At 40.2% G+C, this 13,309-nt stretch overlaps 1 pseudogene; it reads right to left on the bottom strand.

Annotated features, from left to right (window-relative positions):
• LOC124509403 (5'-nucleotidase domain-containing protein 2-like) overlaps nt 1-12,330 on the bottom strand; it is a 39,126-nt pseudogene extending 26,796 nt beyond the window's left edge.
• Between the last annotated feature and the right edge of the window lie 979 nt (nt 12,331-13,309).

The following is a 13,309-nucleotide window of genomic DNA, read 5'->3' as shown; positions in this document are numbered from 1 at the left end:
GGGGGAGGTTTGTTGGTAGTAATTAATGATGTAATGCACACCATCAGTGGCAGGATTCTGAAGTGGGGCTGTGCAAAACTGAATAGTGGACATCACCCTGAGATTCTGGATTGGAGCCTGACTTGCTGTGGGTTTTCCTCCAAGGGGAGAGGAAGAAGCATGTCTTCAACTGCCCAGGAAACAGTGACATGATGTTAGGTGAAGACATTTTAAAATGTAATCATAAGCAGAAAGAAAACTAGAGGTAGCCAAAGGGGCAAACTTGTAGTGAATTATTTGTCCTTTGTTGTCTATACAAACCCCTTCCTCCTGGAAGGAATCTTCACTGTGTGAGCCTTGATGAGAGGCACCACCATATCCTGATACAAGGGCCAAAGAAAGCCAAGTATACCCCCTCCTATACCAGCAGCTATGATGGGGACATGTGCCTAGACTCAGCCACCAGGTTCTTTTTTTCCCAGATTTTGTACCCTCAATGAGGGACACAGAGATGAAGTTCATGGTACAGTGTTCAATGGCAGGGATGTGCAATAATAATAGGTGTAATGTCAGGACACTCTCAGCCAGTGGCAATGCCCTAATCGGAGCATTTTAGAGGTGAGACTCTGCTTCCACTCCTACTTCCTGACCTCCTCTCATGTCCTACCTTATACATTTCCACAAAATTCCTTACCCTTAAATTAGACAGAGTTGTGTTCCATTGCTTGCAACCAAGAGCCAAGAGAGACAAACTGTTTCATGCTTGAGAAGAGACAGCCACTTTGTTAAGGCTGGCCCATCTGAAAGCAGGAAAGGAAGAATATATGGCTTTGTTAAAAGAGGCCCTTTCTGCCTGGAGCCAGGAACCAAATACGTCAGAAAGTCAGATAACATGGAGCCAAATCTCTGCCCCAAACTAATATAAGTGAGAGAAAATGGAGAGGGGGAGCTTTGCTGCAGGATTTATGACTGAGACCTGGAAAACTCAGACCCCATGTGTGCCCAAGCACCGACTCTAGTGCACTTTCTGTCTGACAAAGGTTCCAAATACCTATGCACAGGCTTTGTATGCAATTTCAGGAGTTCGTGGATCCCAGAAGACCTTCCCTGCCTTAGATGCCCCAAAACAAATAGAGTCATTCAACAGATAAAAAGTAATTAAGCACAGAGATGCTGCCACCAACGGAAACCCCAAATTAGATTATGACTAAGCTATCGATTAATTTTTGAAGACAGCACAGAATTGAATGTTACATTTAGCAGGCCAATAGAGGAAAAAAAGCTACAAAGTGAACTTTTGTGAGTCAAGGCAAAACTCAAAATCTGTATAAACTTTCCACATAAATATCTTCTCTTTACAATTTAACAACTATACATAAAACGGAGTTTTGCTGTAGAATGTAATACTTGCCTTAACTCCTCTTTATTTAGTCAATTTTAAAATATCCTCTTTCCTTTTACTATATCCAAATGAAGTTTTTGTCTTTTCCTCTTCCAGCATTTTTTGTTCCAAATGGACTAGTGCCCAGCATTGCTGAAGGGAGAATTTCTCCTCTGGAGTCAGTGGCTTCCATAGAGGCCAATAATTCAAGTTTCCTCTGTTAATCTAAATCTAGCACCGGAAATAAAGCTTTGGTCCTGGCCAGCTATCCTCTCTCAGCCAGATTCAGCTGAATTCATCTGAAGGTGCAGCAAGGCAGCAGGGTACCCAAATGCAATCTCTATTTCAGCATCCCTGGTGAGCCCCAGACTTCAGCCTTCTCCTGCTCTCCCTCTCTCAGTAAGACGCGGTACCATCAGACTGGTTCCCCCAAGTAAACATATGAAAGAGACCTCGATTCCCACCTCTCCTCTCGTTGCCAAGCCTCTCAAAGTTGTCCACAGCTGACCACCCCCTTGGCCAGACCCTTATCACATCACACAAGGACCGCAAGCAGTAGCCCCTCAAGCCCTTTGGAAGCTTGACTCACTCTGCCCCACCCCCCAACAGTATACCAGTGACTCCACAGTATACCAAAATGACTTTTCCAAAACAAATCATTTTCCTGTTTAAAATTATTCAATGACTACCCACTAACTTAGGAAGAAGCCCAAACATCCTAGCATCTCTGGAAGCCTGTACAGAACTTCGTTCTCTATAGCCAACTGACTTATTTTTTGACACTTCTTTCCTTGCAATTCCTTGTACCTGAGGCTTTGCCTGGACGAGGGAGGAGACTGTGCTTTGAGTATCTTCCTCTCCATACATGTATTCCCTTAGCAAACTCTGCTCCTCCTTTTAGCCACACAGTTCAGATATTGCCTCTGCCAGAAGCCTCTCTGGTTGGCAAAACCTTAGCATGTGTATGCAGCTCCATAAAGGCCATCACCAAGTCATAACTCCTATCAGTACATCCAAGGCAGTCAACTGTGTGCTTTTTGATGTCAGGCTCTTTATACCCCATAAGCAATAAATAGATTCTGAAGGAGTAAGTGAATGATTTATAAATGTGGGTGCTTTTCTATTGCTATTTTCCCCTCCATAAGCAGACACACTCTATAGGCAATAAACTAGCCTTCAGTTTTTCTTTTTAGAGTCTCATTCCTGGACCCAAAGCCTTCAAGGTTTATTTCTATACAAAAAAAAAAAAAATCCAGAAGCCAGAAGTAATTCAGCAGACTGATGAAGAAAAAAATATTGTTGAATATAGAAGATACAACTACCACATTTTGTCAGTGATACTAAAGAAATAATAATTGGGGTGCCTGGGTGGGTGGCTCAGTTGGTTAAGCGTCTGACTTCCACTCAGGTGATGATCTCACGATCAAAATTTCAAGCCCCACATCAGGCTCTGTGCTGACAGCTCAGAGCCTAGAGCCTTCTTTGGATTCTGTGTCTCCCTCTCTTGGCCTCACCCCCACTCTCCTTCTGTCTCTTTCTGTCTCTCAAAAATAAATAAACATGAAAGAAAAGAAAGAAAAGAAAGAAAGGAAGGAAGGAAGGAAGGAAGGAAGGAAGGAAGGAAGGAAAGGAAGAAAGAAAGAAAGAAAGAAAGAAAGAAAGAAAGAAAGAAAGGAGGGAAGGAAGGAAGGAGGGAAGGAAGGAAGGAAGAAAGGAAGGAAGGAAGAAAGAAAGGAAGAAAGAAAGAAAGAAAGAAAGAAAGGAAGAAAGAAAAAGGAAGGAAGGAAGGAAGGAAGGAAGGAAGGAAGGAAGGAAGGAAGGAAGGAAGGTCTACCATCTTTGAAAAGATTGGAGTTTGCCTGCCCCAGTGGCAGTTATGACATCCTGCATTTGTCCCATATATGACACAGACATCATAAACTTTATGACACAAACACAGGTTATATGTAGTAAACTTTCTATGCAACCATTTAATGTACCTTTTTGCAGGAAAATTCCTTGTTTTTTTCTTGGTTTTGTGGAAACCTAAGTTCACATTTGTCAGCCCCTGGTTCCCCATATATTTCAACTTTGTGTTCTAATGCTGTATTTTTTAGTTTAAAATTGAAGCCTGAAATCAAATCTGTCTTCTCTGAAAATTCTTCTGTAATTCAGGTAGAAATGAAAAGTTGTGGTGGCTGTTAGGTAGTTGTAGCTGAGGTATGAGTAGGAAAATTATGGTGCAACACAAAACACTTGTGAATACATAACCAAATTCCATTTCACAAGATAGCTACGTTCACTGACAACCTTGATAACATTTCTTAGAATCAAGTATATTCATCAATGTATCTAATTTGAGAAAATAGTTTTTAGAGTTGTCAATTCTTCAGTATGCTTTAGCTTAAAGATGTGGAAGGGAAACGTTATTATTCTTGCAGAGTTAATTCATTCTTACAGGTGGGAGAAGTTATAGGATGCAATAAGATGGCTGGAATTCTGGATTCATTTCATTTATTAGGAGATGGGATAATAAGTTTAGAGTTCTCTTTTACAATTATTATAGAAATACCATAACAATAAAAACTCTACAACTACACATAATTTTTAAAATAATTCTCTCTCCTCTACATTTTGTAAACTATGAAGAAAAAAGTGAACACTTTGAGTAACTGCAAGATTGTGTATCCATATGCCCCTTCTAAGTCATATGTTTCAATTTTGTAAAATTTTTAACAATTAAGAAAGACGTGTTCTTAGGAAAAGCATAGGGTGTTAATTGTTTTCCTTTAAAACAAAATATTAAATACAATATCGTGAAGGCTTTTTCACAGTCAAATCTCACAGTTGGAACGTTGCATTAAAAAACAAAAAAGGTGTTTAAAAGTTCCATTTGTCTTTCAAAGTCCAGTAGTTACATGACTTTCCAAGAATGTTAATATGAGTTAAGGGCAGGTCCCAAAAAGAAGTTTCCTAAATTATTTTTATTATCTATATTTTGTTTAAGACCAGAAGGAAAGTAATATTCCCCATGAGCCAATGAGCAGTGGTTAAAGTGTTTAATGGTAAATGGGGAATCCATTAGTCATTAATACTGGGGAGTCCTAAATTCTAATTTCTGCCTTATCTCTTTCTTATGATCCTATTATTCAAGCCTAGGAGAGGAGTTTGATGGAAAGAAGACTTTATGAGATTATTAAGCAGTAGTAAGCAGGATGTGAGGATGTACTGTGATTTCCCTAGTGCCCTACATTATAATTCCTTTATTAAAATACCAGATTGGTGTCAAATGTGAGCATGCAGTTACATCTGATGTTCATGCATTTTGATACCATTAGTGCATTAAAAGACACTGTGGTTTGCCCCATCTGGGGGAAGTTAATTCACACAGAAGTTTCATATTACAGATCTTCGGTTGATCACTCTTAAGGGACCCAGTGAGGGCTGGAGTTTTTATAAAAGATCTGAGCTGCCTGGAGTTGAACCTAAAAAGAATTTTCAAAGACTACTACCATATTTGGCCCTTTAAACAAACCCTTTTTAAAAGGAAAGACAATGATAATCATTCAGATTTCATCATTCTGTCAAGCTTAACTGGAAAAAAACAAGTTGATCCTCTATCTCAGATATTGTCTCCACAAAAGAGCGAGGGTGGTTAATCTCGTGTAAAGTAATATTGTTCGATGGTTTCAAATTACCACATTGAGTGACAAAAAATGGCATGCCAATGAGAAGATACAAAGTCTTCAAGTGTTTGTCCTACATTAAAAATCTGGTGTTTAAATAATAAAAAAATTCTTACCAAAAAAATAAAAAAAAATAAATCCTTTACCCTTTCTTTGAGTATGTGACAAAGTTATACCATACCTTCCACTGGTTTTTTTTGTTTTTGTTTTTGTTTTTGTTTTTGCTTTTGTTTTTGAGAGGGAAAGTGCACACAAGCCAGAGAGAGGGGCAGAGAGAGAGGGAGAGAGAGAATCTTAAGCAGGTTCCACGCTAGTGCAGAGCCAGGCTTGGGGCACGATCTCAGGAGCCTGAGATCATGACCTGAGCCCAAATCAAGAGTTGGACATTAGCTGACTGAGCCACCCAGGCACCCCCATGTCTTGTACTCTTAATGAAGCACTAGAGAAAAACATACAGAGTCTATGATTTTTTATGTTGTATTGGTACATGCTATTCACTCTCAGATCTAAGGAAGGCTTCCACTATATTCTACTTTTAGTACTGCAACCACGGGGTATCAACTACCACCTCAACATTTTTCCTAATTACTCAGAATTGGAATATCAATTAAAAGGAATATTCATTCAGATTCCACCACTGTAGATCCATCTTAATACCTGGAGCAAACATTATTTCATTGACTAAATAGCTTCGGAGTGATGTGTAAAGAGCTACCCAAGGAACCCGCTGTAGGCAATATGGTACAGCAGAAGGATGATAGCTTGGCTTCAATTCCACTCCAGATCATGATCTCTTAGCTATGTCAGAAGAAAGGGTTATCACCAGTTGGTAGTCACTTTACCCTTCTAACCCATTCCTAATTCTCCAAAGCTAATTGTAAACTTTACTATTCACCACTATCCTTGAGCACATGGGTCTTTTCCCACTCTTTGACTCTCAACACATGACAAAGTCCTTACTTAACTCGAAAAAGAATGACTTTAAAAACTTTTTACTGGGGGTACCTGGGTGTCTCAGTCGGTTCAACTTCCAACTTACTCTCAGGTTGTGATCTCATGGTTCATGAGTTTGAGCTCTGCATCAGGCTCACTGCTGTCAGCTCAGAGCCCACTTCAGATCCCCTGTCCCCCTCTCTATGCCCCTGCCTGATGCATGCATGTGCATGCACACACACACACACACACACACACACACACACACACATACACACACACAGTCTCTCTCTCTCTCTTTCAAAAATGAATAAACATTTAAAAAATTTAAAAAAAAACTTTTTACTGGACATCCGATTGAATCTATAACTTTTCCCCATGCATCTCATAATACGGTATATGTGTGCACAGAGGTAAGTAGCAGAATAATGGGTTCACATCTTCCTGAAATATTATTTTTTACTCAAATATTTGGAAAAGAAAAGATTTGAATTACTGAGCTTTTGAAAGCTGCAAAACACGTGCGAGTAATACCAGCAAAATGTGGCTTTTTCATGATGGCCAGTCTTCTATTTCTTTCTGGTAGCCTCAGGAATAAAAACTTTTCATTAGTTGTATTTAACTGAAAATTTTGGTTTAAAGTACTTTATATCATACTTTAATTTTAAATTACTATAGTAGATATAAATTTGTCACAAGTCAAAACCATATGAATGAGAAATGTAACTTCATTTTTCTCCAAGATATATATCCTCTGAGATATATATATATATATATCCTCTGAAATGATCATCCCATGTAGCTCTCAACCCTGATAACTGGGCTTACTGATATCAACATGATTGGGAAGAACTCAGACCTGCCAAGTCCAGGTAGTGGCAGACATACAGCATTCACCTTTACTATCAGGGCATACATTCAAAATAATTAATGACCAATAGGAGGCAGGCACCAAGAATCAAAATGGATGCTGACCACTAAAAAGCACCAGTGTGTACAAGCAGAATATTATCACTGGTTTTCCTAGCAAACAAGAGAGTCAGCATGATCATCCAAGTTCCAAGATTGCCAGACACACAGAGACCTCCAGCTGAGGTTTATTAATCATGGAACCACAGATATATGAGTAATAGGTAGTATAATTTTACTAGATCTATATAACCAAAAATATTCTAAAGACCAAATTGAGCTATCCATACTACACTCATGGCCTCTGAGTCAATTTCCCGTACTTAGAGACCCTGGAATAAAGTCAAAATCATACATGTTAAGGACAGATATTCTGTAGCACCATATTATGTTCTCTAGTCCTTTCTTCCAGACTTCTAAATCAACATAAGGTAATGTGCGTTGTGAAAAACAAGACAGAGAACTACCTAAATCTTTTAGGCAGAACTGGATAAAGAGTTCTAGTTAACCTTAGTTTGAGAAAGCCATAAAGTCACTGTGGTCTAATAGTCAGAATGAGGCCAGTGGGATCAAGTGCCAAAATGGAGTACTTGCCAAGGCCGATGGAACAACAAATCTATCTGGTGACTACTTTCCAGCTTACTGGTGTATACTTGGGTAGGCGTCTTTGGCCAATGGCAGAATCCCTATGCTAGTTCAGTGGCCACTGATATAAAGGCCATTATAGTACGAAGAACCAAATGCAAGACATTAGTGTTTCTCAACCCAGGGATTAATACTAATTTCTACAATACATGTAGAGCTTCAGGCATTTAATCCAACAGAGGTAGATTTCTCATTCATGTGACATCCCAGTATGGGTGTTCCTTGCTGGGAGCACTCATCCACACAGTGGTTCAGAGATCCAGAATCTCTGCTTCTTAAATTACTGCCATCCCCTAGAGCACTGCTATCCTCTACATATACAGGGTATCAGGGAAGATTTTAAAAATTGCAAAAGAAGCCCAAAACTTTTTAAACGTCTTTGCCTGAAATGGTACCTTACAATTCTGTGAGGTAGAACACAGTCATATGATCACACTTCACAAGAAAGGAAGCTGCTACAAATAGCCTAGAAATAACTCCAGAGAGAATAAAAGAATGATGAGTTTTGTGAATAGCCAGTAGTTTGCCACATGGAAGTATCTGAGAGATTTATGTCATCTCAAATACTTAAAAGACACCCTTACTTTTTCCTAAATCCCTATCTATAGATTCGCTAGCAATTCCCTTTGATTGGGTGATGGAGAATGAAAAACTAGTTTGGTTTTCAGATGGTGCTCCATGCTCCTCTCTAAATGTAATTCAGTCCTACTTATGGGTGGCCCTAAAAGACAGTGGAGAAAGACAGTCTCTCCAATTGATGGTATTTTGAATTACACCTTTCTTTATGTCCTCTTTAAAGAACTGAGAAGAGTTTCCATACTGAGTCATAGGCACAGGTAATGGTTTGCCCAAATGAAACTCTCAGAATTGACCAAGGCTAATAATAGTTATGTCCCATGTGAAGATTACCAGAAGGCCACCACTATTTAATACATGTTTAGAAAAAACAACAATGACAACAACACCAATACATATAAAGGGTTAAGGGAAGACATAAACAGCTGGTAAGTAGCTGCAGAAACAAGGATGATATATAATCCAGAGATTCCAGACTTGAAGATGAATGCCTTAAAACGGTTATCATTTGGTTAATCTACTCCACAGGGCTCAGAGTATGTTCTGTTTGAGATTGATTATGTCACCTAAGGGTATTTGAAAATTTTCATATATGGAGGAAAATAGGTGTGTGTGTGTGTGTGTGTGTGTGTGTGTGTGTGTGTGTGTGTGTGTGTGATAGACTATTGATAGAATCTGGTGGATTTCTGTTGTTTCTCCTACACTATAAGTACACTTTACTCATTTTCATAGTTAATAAAAAAACCTACTTTGAGAAACTGTTTTCCAAAGTAGTCACTAAAATGTAGATATAACCCAGTCCATGCCAATTAGATATCTCTCCTTGGAACTGGAATGTGAGGCAGAGATAGACAAGAATGAGGCAGAAAAGAGTGGCAGCACAAATAATAAAAGATAGCCCTGGGGCGCCTGGGTGGCTCAGTTGTTCAAGCATCCAGCTCTTAATTTCAGCTCAGGTCATGATCCCAGGGTCATGGGATCAAGCCCCACATTGGGCTCTTTGCTGAGCATGAAGCCTGCTTATGATTCTTTCCCTCTCCTTATCTGCCTTTCTCCCCTGCTCTTTCTATATATCTTTTAAAAGATAGCCCTGGATCTCTGGCTATTGTGACCCCCAGCAGCTCTCACTCTTACCCTTCCTGACTAGATGTTTCACACAGACTTTGGTGAAATGATTAATACAATAACTTTTTTCCCAATAAATTATCTGCTCTCACTTAGTGGTCAGAATTGAATTATTTTCTTGGAATTAGAAGCAACAGGAATAATCTTGTCAATCTATAGAAGTAGACTGGAATTTTTTTGTTTATTAATTGTGCTCTTACAAATGGCCTTCTATGGAATCCAAACACATCTATTCCTTCTGTAATGACCTTAATGCATTTCTAAAAATAATGCTCTTACGTGAAAATTTGTTAAATATGAATGCATCCGTACCAGTCTAATAACCCGACATTTTTCTCAGATAATACATCAAGTCAATAAGAAAAACATGTTAATAACAAATAATCAATTTGAAAGTGAATACTGTTTGCACATACAAAGTAATATAATGAAGTTTTATTATATTCTAAAAGGAGAAAGATTTATGATGGCTGGAGGAGGAATGAAGTATCATTCTTTGAAGGGTGGTAGAAAGTCAGGTGTTTGAATACCAGGCAGACATTCAATATCAAAATCATATGGGCTTGACAATTCTCTTTCCCTTGAGACTTAAACTCTAAAATAACTACCTGATATGGAAGGCTTTGACATAAATAGAAAAGACTGGAGTCTTTGCCCAGAAAACTATGTGTTTTAAAGCATGAGAAAATAGTATATGTGCAAAAGAGGGAAAGGCAGTAAAGAGAATACAGGTTTATTCCTCTTGCTTGGCATCCACAGGCAAAGCAACACATCTGGGTTCATCCAAACTTAGCATGCATTTCAAATTTGTGCCGTGGAATATTCTTTGACTAGAAACTATTGTATAAAACAAATTTGTAAGTGTGCCTTTGCTTCAAACAAGAATGTTAAAAGTACAACTTTGTTTGGTATGCTTATTTAGTGGACTTTATGGTAAAAAATCATTGTACTGGGAAAAAAGGAGTCATTGTCTAAAAAGTGGTATAAATCATTAAGAGTTCCTGTAGTAAAAAAAAAAAAAATCTTTAAGGGAAAAGTGATACGTAAAATTAGACTGTATACAAAATCAATAAAAGCCAAACCAGGGAGGTGGTAGTGAGCTGTGACCCAGCTCCCACCTCTCAGTTACCATCCCAGGCAACCCAATTGCCACCACTCACCATATGAATTGCCCAACTTGCTGATTCTTGAAAATGCTATGAACTTTCAGGCCTTCAAGTTATTGCTTATATTCCTCACTTTTGCTAAATACCTTCACTTTTTTCCTCAAAAACCCTACTCATTTTCAATTTCCAGCATATATGTCACCATCCCTAAGCCCCACCTCAAGCAAAAATAAATACTTTGTCATGTATATTCTCATAGAGTACGATTATACTTCCATTCTAGTATTTATCACATTTCATTATAATTAGTTGTTTATATGGCTAATTCCTTTGCAAGGTCTTCAGAGAAAAGAGTTCTTCCTTATTTGTTTTGTACGCCCTGTATCTAGCTCATCAAGAAGATGATCAACACAAACATGTTGAATTTTTGGTAATGGAACAAAGGAGAAGAGTTTTAAGAAATATTTGGTGGTTAGAGCAGATGAACAGAATTGAAAGTCCAGGTGGTGCTAAAGCTCATGTTTTAGGACTGCTCTCTACCCAAACATGTAATTATTAAGTACAAAAGAGAAAAATGGAAAAGATAGCCATGTCCAAAAAAGATAAAAGAACAACAACAAAAGAAACTCAATATGCTAAGTGGAGCTGAAGGCACACGTCTCCTAGGCTTCAGACGGTCAGCAAATAGATGACTAGTTTAGATCATGCATAGTATCATTACCAGTAAGCTCTCTGCATGAGGAGAGAGACCAGAGCCTGAAACATTCATTCCGTGCTGCTGAGAATATAAACCAGAACAGTGACACTGAAAATAATAAAATGCTCACACCTTATGACCCAACTATTTAATTTCTGTGTATACATGCTACAAAACCTTGCCCAGAGATTTGTCCCAGGCAAACACCTGTTCTGGAGCACGACTTTTGGGCTCAAATCCTGGCTTTATTACTTCAGTTATGGAACCATGGGCAACTACTTCAACTCTTTGCCTAGGTTTCCTTGTCTCAAAAAAATGGAAATAATAAGCATACCCATGTCTTCAGGATTATTGTGAGGATAAAAATGTGCTAAACATTTGTGTAGCTCTTAGCATAAAGCCTGGCGTGTATTTTAGCCACTGTCATTATTATGGCAGCTGTAATTCTGTTAAAAACAAGGCACCAGGCCCAAAATTGAACAGTTTATACTAAGCCCCACATCACCAAACTGACTTAATCATAGCTTTGGCTCTTCCAGATAATCTTAAATCAGTCAATCAGCAATCACCTGATCAGCCCCAGCTGGGTAATCTGCCTGACAGACCCGTGCCACCCCCTGAAGAAAAGAAAACCATGCAATAACCAACCTGGTTTTTCCGCCTCCTAAAGCCTCCTTGTTTCTGCTCCTTTCTGCCTCTAAGTTTTGGATCCTTAACATCTCCTCAGAGGTCCTTTCTACCTGTTAGATTGGATACCACCCGATTCCAATTGATTTTTGCTCATATGAACTCCTACAATTTTTAATGCATCTCAGTTTTTCTTTTAATAACTCCCGCTTCAGAAGGGGAGCTGAAGGACACCCCCAGTGACCTCCAGCACCAAAGAGCAACCAAATGAACGTACCTGATGTGCCTTGGAGCTAGCTGTTTTCTCACCACCTCTGGAGGCCCGGGGAGAGTCGCCCTCAGATCCTGGCTTTGCAGATTTTGCCTTAGGAGATTTCAGACTTTATTTGGACATTTCTTTTTGCTGCATTGAGTCTGAAAACTGGCAGGAGTCCAACGGGGTCTGACTTGAAAACCTGATCGAATCCTGGGAGGCGCTGGGTCCATCTTGGAAACCGGTCCGGATTCGGGGAGGCCCTGGGTCCACTTTGGAAACCGGACCGGATCCGGGGAGGCGCTGGGTTTCATTTGGAAACCGGACCGGATCCGGGAGGCGCTGGGTCCCTTTCGGAAACCGGCCCGGATCCCGGGGAGGCCCTGGGTCCCTTTTGGAATCCGGACCGGATCCGGGGAGTCGCTGGTTCCCATCCGGAAACCGGACCAAATCTAGGGAGGCACACTGGGTCCCGTCCAGAAACCGGACTGGATCAGGGGAGGCGCTGGGTACCGCTTAAGCTGGAGCGGGTGCAGTGTGACGCATTGGGCAAATAAAATTTGGTTTTCAGACTGAAGAAGTAGGTTGTGGCCACCGTGGAGAACTATTCCCACAGACAAGCTCATCCGCTTACAAGGCGCCCTGGGAAAACAGGTGTCTGCCAACCACTAACTGTAAGAGGTAGAGGAAGATGTATTTTTCCTCCTCTGCAGTTTCCGGGCACCAGGATGGGATCCACCGGGACACCCTGCTGACCGCAAAGACTGCTTGCCAGCATCCTGGGAAAACTGGCAGAAACCAGCACAGGGTGAGGATTCTTATCAAAGCAATGCTTACAGACCTGCACCTGTGAGGCCTGGTGCAGAAAGGATGGTAGACTCTCACATTGTCCCTTCCCTGCAGAGTGGCAGGCAACAACACTTGGAAGGATTGGGTCTTTGCCCTGTGATTCGTGGATTTGCGTTCGGGTACCATTCGTGGTTGGTTCTCTCTCTCCCAGGGATGGGTGTGGCCTTCTTACTGGTCTCATTGCCTGTCCTGAGAACGTGACTTGCTTTCTGCTTGACTGGATCATGCAGATTTTTTGTGTGTGCAGGCAGCTCAACCCTCTCAGTGGGGGCCCCCCAAAACGTGGAGGCACAGAAATGGACCCTGCTCCCTATCTGCAGCCTGACAGAGATGGGGTCATGCTCCATTCGTGAGTAGGGTCCTACCAACTGTTGCCAGATCTCAGAGCTGTTGTCTCAGTTTTTATTTTGGTTCTCCTTGGGAGTGACTCTGGGTCTGGGGAAGGGAGTATCTTTTGCACCTCTTTAAGGATGCCTCTTGAGTCCATAGGATTATTCAATACGACTAGGAATTTTTACTTTTGTATTGGGTGAAACCTAACAAGACACTCAAAAGATTTATTTT

The sequence above is a fragment of the Lynx rufus genome, unplaced genomic scaffold, assembly GCF_022079265.1.
Source record: "Lynx rufus isolate CCGP_SWC_20201006 ecotype Redwood Valley unplaced genomic scaffold, mLynRuf1.p SCAF_1, whole genome shotgun sequence".
NCBI lineage: Eukaryota > Metazoa > Chordata > Mammalia > Carnivora > Felidae > Lynx > Lynx rufus.
Note: the sequence above shows the minus strand (reverse complement) of the source record. Positions and strands in the feature narration are given on the sequence as shown.